The 9,977-nt window shown below is 47.3% G+C and overlaps 1 long non-coding RNA gene across 1 annotated transcript; it reads left to right on the top strand.

Annotated features, from left to right (window-relative positions):
* The first annotated feature begins 1,450 nt into the window (after positions 1-1,450).
* LOC311583037 lies at positions 1,451-9,081 on the top strand. Its single transcript, XR_014774370.1, has 3 exons — positions 1,451-1,521; positions 8,240-8,443; positions 8,889-9,081. It is a non-coding gene; the product is annotated as an uncharacterized lncRNA (long non-coding RNA).
* The last annotated feature ends 896 nt before the right edge of the window (positions 9,082-9,977 follow it).

The following is a 9,977-nucleotide window of genomic DNA, read 5'->3' as shown; positions in this document are numbered from 1 at the left end:
TGCTTTTCATCAGCTCACCAAATTGAGAGAACGGCTAGACAGAGGTCTGCCATCAGGCGATCTCAGCCGAGAATTCTTTTATAACGCGCACACAAGGAGCCTCCTTGGAGACGCTGGTAAACAGCCCAGTGATCCGAAGATGTCTGAGAAAGCACACTTGCAGAGCCAGAAAGCGAACAAAGGGCTTTTGCGGCCAGGAAACGCACTCACAGGGGACTTGTCGTCCGGGGCTCTGCCTCTGATTGGAAATGCAATCACTTGGCTGTGTTTAGCTGAGTCCAGTAAGGGGGCCATTGGCAGCAACACTCCACTAACTAGAAATCTCTTCTGCAATCAAATTAGGCACAGCCACAGCATCCTCGCGACACACGCTGGCTATCACCGACATTTTGTTGCAGAGATGCTTTTTAAACATTAATTATGCTGCATATGATGTGACCCAGATAAAATATGGGTGTATTATGACTTGTCTGTGGCTTTGGAGTGTGCTGTTTAAACCTTGGGAAAGGAATTAATGGAATAAAGTGGGTTGGATGTTTTGCTTTGGGTTTCATCTGTGGGCACTCTGTATCTATCCTCTAAGGGTGGGTGTGTAAGGGTTTGGGTTCAGGGGCAAGGGAGCTGGCTCTGAGGAATGTATTTTCTGTGTAAGCTTGAGGACCTGAGTTCAAATCTCCGGCAACCATAGACAATCTGGGTGCAGCAGCCCACATCTGTAACCCCACACCAGTGGGGTGGAGGGGAAGGGGCGGGGAAGGGTATGGAGGCAGGAGAATCTCCTAGAGCTTGCTGGACTTCCGGTCTAGTTGAGTTCACAAGCGCAGAGTTCAGTGAAACACCCTGTCTCACACAATAAGGTGGAGAACAATTGAGAAAACCACTGATATTAACCTCTAGTGCACACCTGTCCTCCATACAAGACTTACTCTCTCTGTCTCTCTCTGTCTCTGTCTCTATCTGTATCTGTCTCTCTCCTCTCTCTCTCTCTCTCTCTCTCAGTTACACTTCTGACTGGTCAGTTAGCTAAGCTCCTATACCCTTCTCCTGCAAGATCCATAAAGGCACCCAGATGCCTCAGAAGGCCCTGGGATAGATTTGAGGACCCATCTTTCAATTACCTTCTTCTCTGGCCAGGCAAAGTCATCCTTAGTAGATGCTGTGTATCCTGGTGTGCCTGATGTGCGGGACTTATCCTTGAGGGCCTTTCATATATATACAAGGGCTTAAGCCCAGAGCGTGGATGTGGCTTGGCTAATACCTTGCCCTGCTAAGTAGCAAAGCTACGTTTCACTCCATATCTGTCTTTGTTATCTTCCCATAGTGCTGTTGCTGTTTGGTTTTTTTTTTTTCATTTTTATTTTGATCTAAAGTAGTGGATGTCTTTCTTTAGATATAATCTTACAAGGAAGCTCAAAGGCGTACAATGAAAGTAAAGGAGCCACCTTACGTGACGGAAGCCTTTGCAGAGCCCTGTGTTCCAGGCCCCTCCCAGCCTCTACCCTGCTAACCCACAGACCCCGGGTAAATGCAATCGTCGTACATTGTACCCCATTTTGAGGGGTCAGGTCTAATGGTGGTTATGCATTTGTGGAGCGATACGGCTATGTGCTGGGGAACAGCCTGTGGCCCAAACTGATAGCTGTCTCTGTCTCTTGGGAGCTTCCCTTCTCTCTGGGTAAAGGGAGATAAAACACTTGAGAAAGAACATTCTAGATTATATGATGTGAGTACATGGAAAACAAGCCTGGGAGACGGGAGATCTGAAAGAGGCAGGGTGTGGCATTCAGCAGGGCGGTGGGAGGAGGAAGAGAAGACGTCTATGTGGAAGAGCGCAGCTGAATATGTAACCAGGAGGAGGGAAGTTCCGAGCTGTGGAAGGACCAAAAGGGAGCCCAGAGTGAGAGCCACTCTTGAGTGAGAGCATCCTGCAGGAATGGAAAACCAGAAGCCCAGGAAGGGGCGGATGGTGAGTCACGAGCCAAGCCCGAAGGACAGTATAGCCCGATTAAGATGGGAAGATTAAGAAGGAGGACCAGAAAAATGTCACACATCACTTATGTCTTTGTAGGAACTCTGGATCCCTGTGTTGTTTACAATAGGCCAATGGTGCATAGAAGGAAATTCCGTGAAACCCAGATTTTCCTGGAGGAGGATATTGAGGAAAAGGGCCCTGCACGCAGTGTTCTTTTGTTTCAGTATCTTACTGCCTGTCTTTTGGGAAACTTCAAGCAAAAACTGTGAAGTTGAGAAGAAAAAAAAAAATAACATGCATGTGTGCATACGAGCTCATGAGTGTGTGCACATGTACACTGGCCTGATGCATGTGCATGCATGCCTCTTCCCATGTGACAGCATGAGTTTGCAAGAGGAGATGGGTGTGAGAATTGTGTGAGGATAAGAAAATATGAAGATGTGTGAATGTGACTGTGTGAGTGTGTGCATGTGACACTGTCTCTGTTTATGAGTGTGTATATGTGATTGCGTGTGTGTGTGTGGAAGAGAGAGGGGGTGGGAATTGATGCTTGTAGGGAAGATGTATCAATAATGTAGACTTGATTCTAAAATGATCGGAACCAGATCTCACAGTGGGATGCCTTGTGGAGTCTCCATCAGTCATGTGAAGGCCAATGGAGAGAACAAGAGAGCCACAAACAATCCTGGCACAACTCAGTGAGTCCCTTAGAGCCAAGCTCCAGCTGCTGACCTCTTGGTCCAAGACCTTCTTGACCTGACAACATATTTTTTTCAGGTCAGTTGTCTGACTTCTCTGGGAGACACACTTCTTTGCAGGTCTCTCTGGTCATCTGCTCTCTGTGTCTCACTGCCTTGGTCCATTGGGGGTGTCCCTGTCACCTTCATGGCACGAGGCTAATGACTGGGGCTGGTTTATTGGTGCAACTTAAGAGCCCAGCCATTGCATAAGACACGGGAGAAGCTGAAGGTCTGAAGAATCAATGGGAAATCTCTTCCCTTTGTGTGTGTGCTCTACATGGAAACCAGGGTCCAGAGCCTCACTGTGCCCATCACATAAATTTTTTAAAAAAGTGTGTGTGTGTGTGTGTGTGTGTGTGTTTGTGTTTGTGTGTGTGTGTGCTGTGCACGTGCATGTGTGCACACATCTACACATGGAGGCCAGAGGTTGGTGTCATGTCTTCCTCACTTTCTATGGTCTCTCATTGAACATGGAATTCACTGATAAAGCTAGATTACCAGTGAACACCAGGGATCTGCAGTCCCCATCTCCCCAGTCCTGTGATGACAGGCATATGCCACTGTCCCTGGATTTTTATATGAGGGTTGGGGATATGAACTCAGGCCCTCATGCTTATATGATAAACACTTTGCCTACTGAGCCATGTCCCAGCCTTTTGGAAAGCTTCCTGGGACTTCAGTCATAGAGCCGTCGATCAGATCCATTAGCCTGGCCAGTGACACTTGATAGTAGATTTACACGGCGGGAAGAGACCTCTGTGGTCTAATGATTGTGCTCTTTAAGTAGCATCATGGGATCTGAGCAGGAATAGAGCCACAATGGGGCACTGCTTGGGTCTGGGCAGAACCTTGGGGTAATAGTGTTCATGGCTGGGCAATGCTTGGGATGAGCTGGGGACTAGCAGTCAGCTGAAGAAATGTACCAACAAAGCAAGTGCAGGAAGTCCACTTGTTTATTGTAAGTTTGGGAGAAAGAACTAATAACCATGGGGAGCTGGGGTGGTGGGACAACATGGCAGCAGGTGAAGCCCTGGTCATCTCAGGCACTCTGCTAGGTCAGTTCCTCCCTGCCCTTCTAGAGCAGCATCTTGGACTCCCCTGGAGGGTGCGTCATCTGGGCTGTGGGTTTCTGAGGTACTGAGTTGCTGCCTGGGGAGCCGTTGGGAAGAGTGATGCCAGCACAGATGACATAGCACAGAAGATGGTCCCTGTGCGACTCTCAGTGGAATCTGAAGTGCTGAAGGAATCAGATTAATAAGATTCATGAGTGGAGGAGAAATTGGGTCACGTGCCACCCCCAGGAAATGGGAGACTGTGCATGCGTGGAGAAAGGGAGGGGAGACCCTACCGTGGAAGGATACAGGGCAGTGTGGGAGGTGGCTGTCATGCCTGAGGGCCAAGGGCTATCCTACTCAGAGTGGAGAGGAGCCAGGAGATTCACATTTGTGCTGCAGCTCCGCTGCCTTCTTGCTGTCTCTCAGGGGCTGAATGGTGTCCGCCAAATTCCCACGCTCCCCTGGTGCCAGAAAAGATGACTGCTTTTAAAGCTCAGACACTTAAAGTAGTTAGACTAAAAACGGTCACATGGGTGAGCCCTAACCAGATGACTAGACTCCTGACAGGGAGAAATTAGGGTACAGTCAGACAGAGGGACCACTATACGAAGACATGGCCATCTGGAAGCCAAGGAGACCTCAACCCCACCAACACCTTGATCTTGGCCTTCCAGCCTCCGTTCAGTGAGAAAACGAGCGTGCTATCAAACCATTCACCACTGCATTTTGTTGTGGTAGTGCAAGCAAACCAGCATAGCGTGCAAGTGGCCGTGGGCACACTATCTACTCTGGGTTTTCATCTCTCCACCTGTGAAATGAATGCCACATCACTCCTCTCCCGGGATAGATAGGCAAACATTCTCTCTAAACAGCAATCACTGAACAGTTACTCAGATTCACCATTTTCCCTGTGGTTGCATTGTCCATCTCTCAATCACTCTGTCGATATTGTGAAATGCCTACAATGTGCCAGACTATGGGACAGGGCCTGCAGCTTCAGGAAACACAGGTAAACCCATCTCTGTCTCTGTCCTTCCAGAATTCTCTAGGAAAACGAGTCGTTGTATCAGTGAAATATATGGATGTAAGAAAGGAAAAAGTGTGGGGGGAAAGCAAGCATAGGGCCGTGCTGGGATGTGAGGTAAGCATGCTAAAAGATAAATAGCATAGGGGAGAACAAAGACAGGAAGTCAATGATGGCCCAGGACAGATGGGCATCTGGGAGAATGCGTTGCAAAGAAGGCATAACATGTGCCACGCTCCGAGGTTGGCTTGAGAAAGTGTTCATTTACTTGAAGTCCCCAGGTTCCCTAGCTTCCTGTGGGTCCTGGGCATATCTGAAGCTGTGTGAGATGGGAGGCACCCTTCCTTCTTTGTACCCACACAGCCATCATCAGGGACAGCACTGCTCATGTGCCTGTTAGACAGTTGATCCAGAGAGGCCACGTCCGGGTAACAATGGCGGCCCCAGCCTCCTCGACGAGGACCAGAGTAATTCCTACAGCTACTTGGTAAGCATGAGTGTCTTTCAGAGAAGAGAAGCAGAGAGAGCCGGGGGCCCACGTGAATGGGGCAGCTGCTCGTGGGCCTGGAGCGTCCGTTGGAAAAGAAAGGGAGTCTATGTCAGTGTGTGAGCTCATTAAAGGATTCCATTATAGCTGAGTTCTCTTGAGGAAAGCACAGCCCCTTGCATGTGTATTCAAAGAACTTGTCAATCACGGACAGGAGGAAAGTCAAGTCACCCCTTGGGCAGGGGCTGAGGTAGATGTCTAATAAATGCTACATGGTAAAGAGGATTCTGTTATGTATATATGATCATAGCAACCTAAGTAAAGCACTATCAGCTTGGCCTGTTTTTCCTATGTATTTCTTATGTATCTTAGATTTAAGAAAAACTAAGAAAGTAGGCACAGTGTCCCATACCTCTAATGCTAGCACTCAGAAGACGGAGGCAGGAGAATTATAAGCTTAAGGCTAGCCTGGGTTACATATCACAACTCTGTCACACAGACACAATCTTACGTTTTTACATCCTGATTTTCTTTTTAACACAGGTTCTTGTATAGTCCAGACTTGAGCTTACTCTGTAGCCAAGAATGGCCTAGACCCTTCCCCACTGCACTTGTCCTGCCTCTACCTCCTGAGATTACATGTATACCACCATGCCTAATTTTGTGCAGTACTGGGCCCTGAACCCTGGATTTCGGGCATGCTAGGATTCCACCAAGTGGACCACATCCCAACCCTTTGACCTTCTAGAATCTTGACTCATAAGCCCTTTGTTATTGTATAACTTTCTATAAACATTACAGTATCACACTTCATTACAGGAGCTTCCACACTTACCACACTTATTTCATCATCATCACCTTGGGGGTGATTACTATTGCCCCTGTTGCAAAGACTTCACTGCACATCCTACATCCTCTCTCATGCTCCTTTATCCCCCTGTTGCTTTTTCAATTCCCCTTCCAACATTCTTGGTCCTTTCTCTCTAGAATCAATTTCCAGATGTAGAATAGAATTACTTTAGTAAAGGGTACAATTTCTTCAAGGCTGTCAGAATCAATGTGAATCATCTTTATTTTCCTCTCTATTGGATCACTTACTCCACTCAGCATTGTTTGCCCCTGTGAATTGGAGAGGCATTTTTTTCCCTGTGTGGTTACCCAGGATGCCTCCATACATGTAGAACAGGAAGGGTTCAAGGGTACAACTTACTTCTGTCTGAAGATTCCTTACGCTCCACTGTCCCATTTCTGTAAATGATGGCCTTCTCTTACCCCAGGTAGATCTGTAGATCTTGTTCAATTGTTCTTCTTAAAGAGGGATGCCATGAATAACGTGGATGTCTAAGCATGTTTTCCTGGTGGTGAGAATTGCCAAGCTTGATGTACTTAAAGGGGAGATTTTTTAAAAATCACTTAGCAATGGTATCAGATTTGTTTAGTTTTAATTGTTTTATGTGACTTGAATTGGTAAGAATAGATTTATGGGATTCTTTGCAAGATTCAATTTTTTTTTAAGGAACAGGGTGCATTTAGCAAAAACAATCTTGATATGGCTGGACACCCTTATCTTTTAAAATGGTTTTAAACTATTAGTCCTAATGGGCTTTCCACAAATAAATTGCTACATTTAGTTGAAAGATATCAGAATCCCAGCTGACCCACACCAAGCCTGGGGGCATCTTGAGCCACACTTTCTCAAAGGCATGCCATTTGTCTCTTCTCAACGAAGCCCAATTTCTAGGCTCCATAAACGAGCAGGGCTGTATTGACTGGACAGAGATGCCATTCCGACTCCTGGAGGCTGACAATGGGCTTCCATCGCTGCTGCAGGAGGCTGACTGGGGAAAACAATTCCTTAAAAGCTCCCGATAAATGACATAAATAAACCAGCGAGGAGCCAGGGGCCTGCTCAGATTCAGCCGAATTATATGTCCCTGTGACATATTGTTGTTTGAGGACAATGACAAACATTCAGGCCATCCGTGGAAGCCACTGGGGGAACTTTTGTTTCTCTCTAATAGCCCCTGAAGCCTTTATGGCTAATAGTGTGTATAATGAGTGCAGTTTCCTAGTCCCTGAGAGGAGTGGTGTGTGTGTGTGTGTGTGTGTGTGTGTGTGTGTGTGTGTGTGTGTGTGTGTTTTGCAGGAGGGTGGGGAGAGCCTCTGAGGTTTGCCCAGCAGTGATGAAATTAGGTCCACTGTAGGGAAGACGTCTCCCCTGTCTCCAGGGCAACCGGGGAAGAGGGGCTTAGATGTAGGGTTATAAGCCAACATAATAAGCTGAGTCTCACAACAGAGTCCAAGTCAGACCGAGGAGTGACGTTACACCAGAGTCTCACAGAGGGAAAGGGGAGATCTGCAGCCCAGACTCTAATCCAGGCCACAGAGGGGGTGCATCCTGTCTTGGAAGACTCTGGTGCTACCCTCTCCTAGGCAGTGGGAGCTCTAGTGATCCTCCCATCTCAGGCTTGGAGAGCTCCGTGCAGCAGCAGCAGGCCTAGGCTGAGGATATTTTAAAACCAGCTGCTTAGGTGCTCTTTCTGTAGTCACACTGGTTGTCTGCTGTGCTGACTCAGACCTACTAGGAGTAGGGAGGTGGCATCTGTTGCCATTTTTCCTTGAACTTGGTGTTGGGACGCCCACGTCTGCCGTAAAGCACTGGCAGGCCACCATTCTGAGTCTTACTCATGTCATGAATCAGAGAGCTATACTAGTAGCTTTCAGTCCTGGCTCGACAATATCATTCCTAAGAAAACTGGGAAAATGGTCAAGTGTAGCCCTTTTCCTAACCTGATCAACTCAAAACAGCTGCAAGTGGAGCCCAGGTGTCTGCTGGTTTGCCTCTTTGAAAAGTAACCATTGGACTGATCTCTCTCTCTCTCTCTCTCTCTCTCTCTCTCTCTCTCTCTCTCTCTCTCCCCCCACCCCCCACCCCATTTATTTATGTGTTTTGGGCTTAAGGAGGAGGCCTTCCCTGTCCTGACACAGGAGAACAGCAATAGCAACCACACGATGAGTCAACACCGTTCAGGCCGCAGCTCCAGGTCAGCAGTCTGAGCCTGCGACTCCAGGACTGCGGAGGGTTGGAAGCCATCCTTTAAGCTGGTTACTCAATCTTAGAACCTCTGCACAGAGACTGCAGGGCAGGAAGAGAGCTGATAATGGGTGAGTAAGAAATTAAGATCATCCAACCCAACACAAAGACAGGCATCACATGTCACCTTGTCATGGGAAGTAGAGAGAACTTTGGCCTAGGTGACCTAGGTGGCCTAGGTCAAGCAGATCACTGTACCATGGTTGTTCCGAGGGGGACGGTCAAGATGTGGTTCTAGAAGAAAGAAGGACCTCCCAAGGAGACTAGGGTTCAGGAAATGTTCCTTGAGGACTCAAGGGCACTTTCCCAGTGGGTTGTCTTTGGGACAGTGGGTGGCAGGATCTTGTGACCAGGAGTACTAGAAATGAGGCCAGTAAGATAGGCACAGCTGCTTTGACTATAATAGGAGTAGAAGAGACTCATGATCAAAGAGGTAATAAGGCTGCTGTTCTGAAGAAGAGACCAGGTTTTTGTTAATTGTGTGGTATGGGCTAAAGTTTGGCAATTGTCCATTAGTCAATCACAGGACATAAGTGAGGGGAAAGCCATGGAACCTCCTTGTGATGTCACCCTTGGCTGTCAACCTGCCTGGATTTTGAGTCACCTGGGAGACACACCTCTAGGAATGTCTGTGAAGAAGCTTCCAGAGAGGTTTAATTGAGGCAAGAAAGTGGGCAACAACATATTTTTGGGATGAAGGCCCAGAATGAATAGAAACAAGAAGGTAAGTGGACTTTCAGTATTTATGTCTCTGCTTCCTGACTGCAGCTGTAATGTGACCAGACACCTCATATTCCTGCCGCCATGCCATGACCCCATCATGAACTGTATCATCAAACTGTGAGCCACAATAAAGTCTTTATTCATTAAGTTTATTTTTCCACAGCAATGGAAAAAAGTATCTTATATATTCTCCATGTGCAAACAACCTGGCCTTGTATTGGGGACATCAACAGATGGCAAATAACACAGGAGTTATTGAGTCTTTCTATTATTAAGTCAAGAACTGTTGACCCCTCTTGTTGATGACATTACTATTGTGTGCAAATATTGTAAATGTGTTTTACTGGAATGGGGTTACCAACATGTAGGGATATCTTGGGTTATTCATGTGGTGTCTTCTTAGAGCTGGAATGGAACTCTGCTATGGACCACCCTGGCCGGGGACTTATGACAAGGTTGATGTTTTGGGTGAGGTACTTGGCTTGTCACTCAAGCACAAGGATGAGGTAAGAGAGGCATAACACTTCAACAGCCAATAAGCCAGTTCATCCAACATGACGGTCTTGAACCAAACAATTCCCAAAGGATGAAGATGTCTGCATAGTCTGATTTGAAGCTTGAAGCAGGAAGGGGGTAGGCACAGTGTGCAGACAGAGGTGCCAGGCGTTTTCTTCGGTTTTACTCACCCATCAGATGTCTGTAGGCGCTAGTGAAGACCCAGTGTTTTAGCAGAGCCAGCCTTTATGGCGTTGCGGAGTAACCTAGACAACTGAGACAACTCAAGTACTAGAATTGTTATCTCTAGCAAGTTAATCTAATAATATGCTGCTCAGCTGTGAGGCCACCCAAGCTAGTGAGTTCTAGGCCAACTTGGAGCAAATG

The sequence above is a fragment of the Acomys minous genome (genome assembly GCF_964271855.1).
Source record: "Acomys minous genome assembly, chromosome: 14".
Lineage (NCBI taxonomy): Eukaryota > Metazoa > Chordata > Mammalia > Rodentia > Muridae > Acomys > Acomys minous.
The sequence above is the reverse complement of the archived record's forward strand: the minus strand, read 5'-3'. Positions and strand labels throughout refer to the sequence as shown.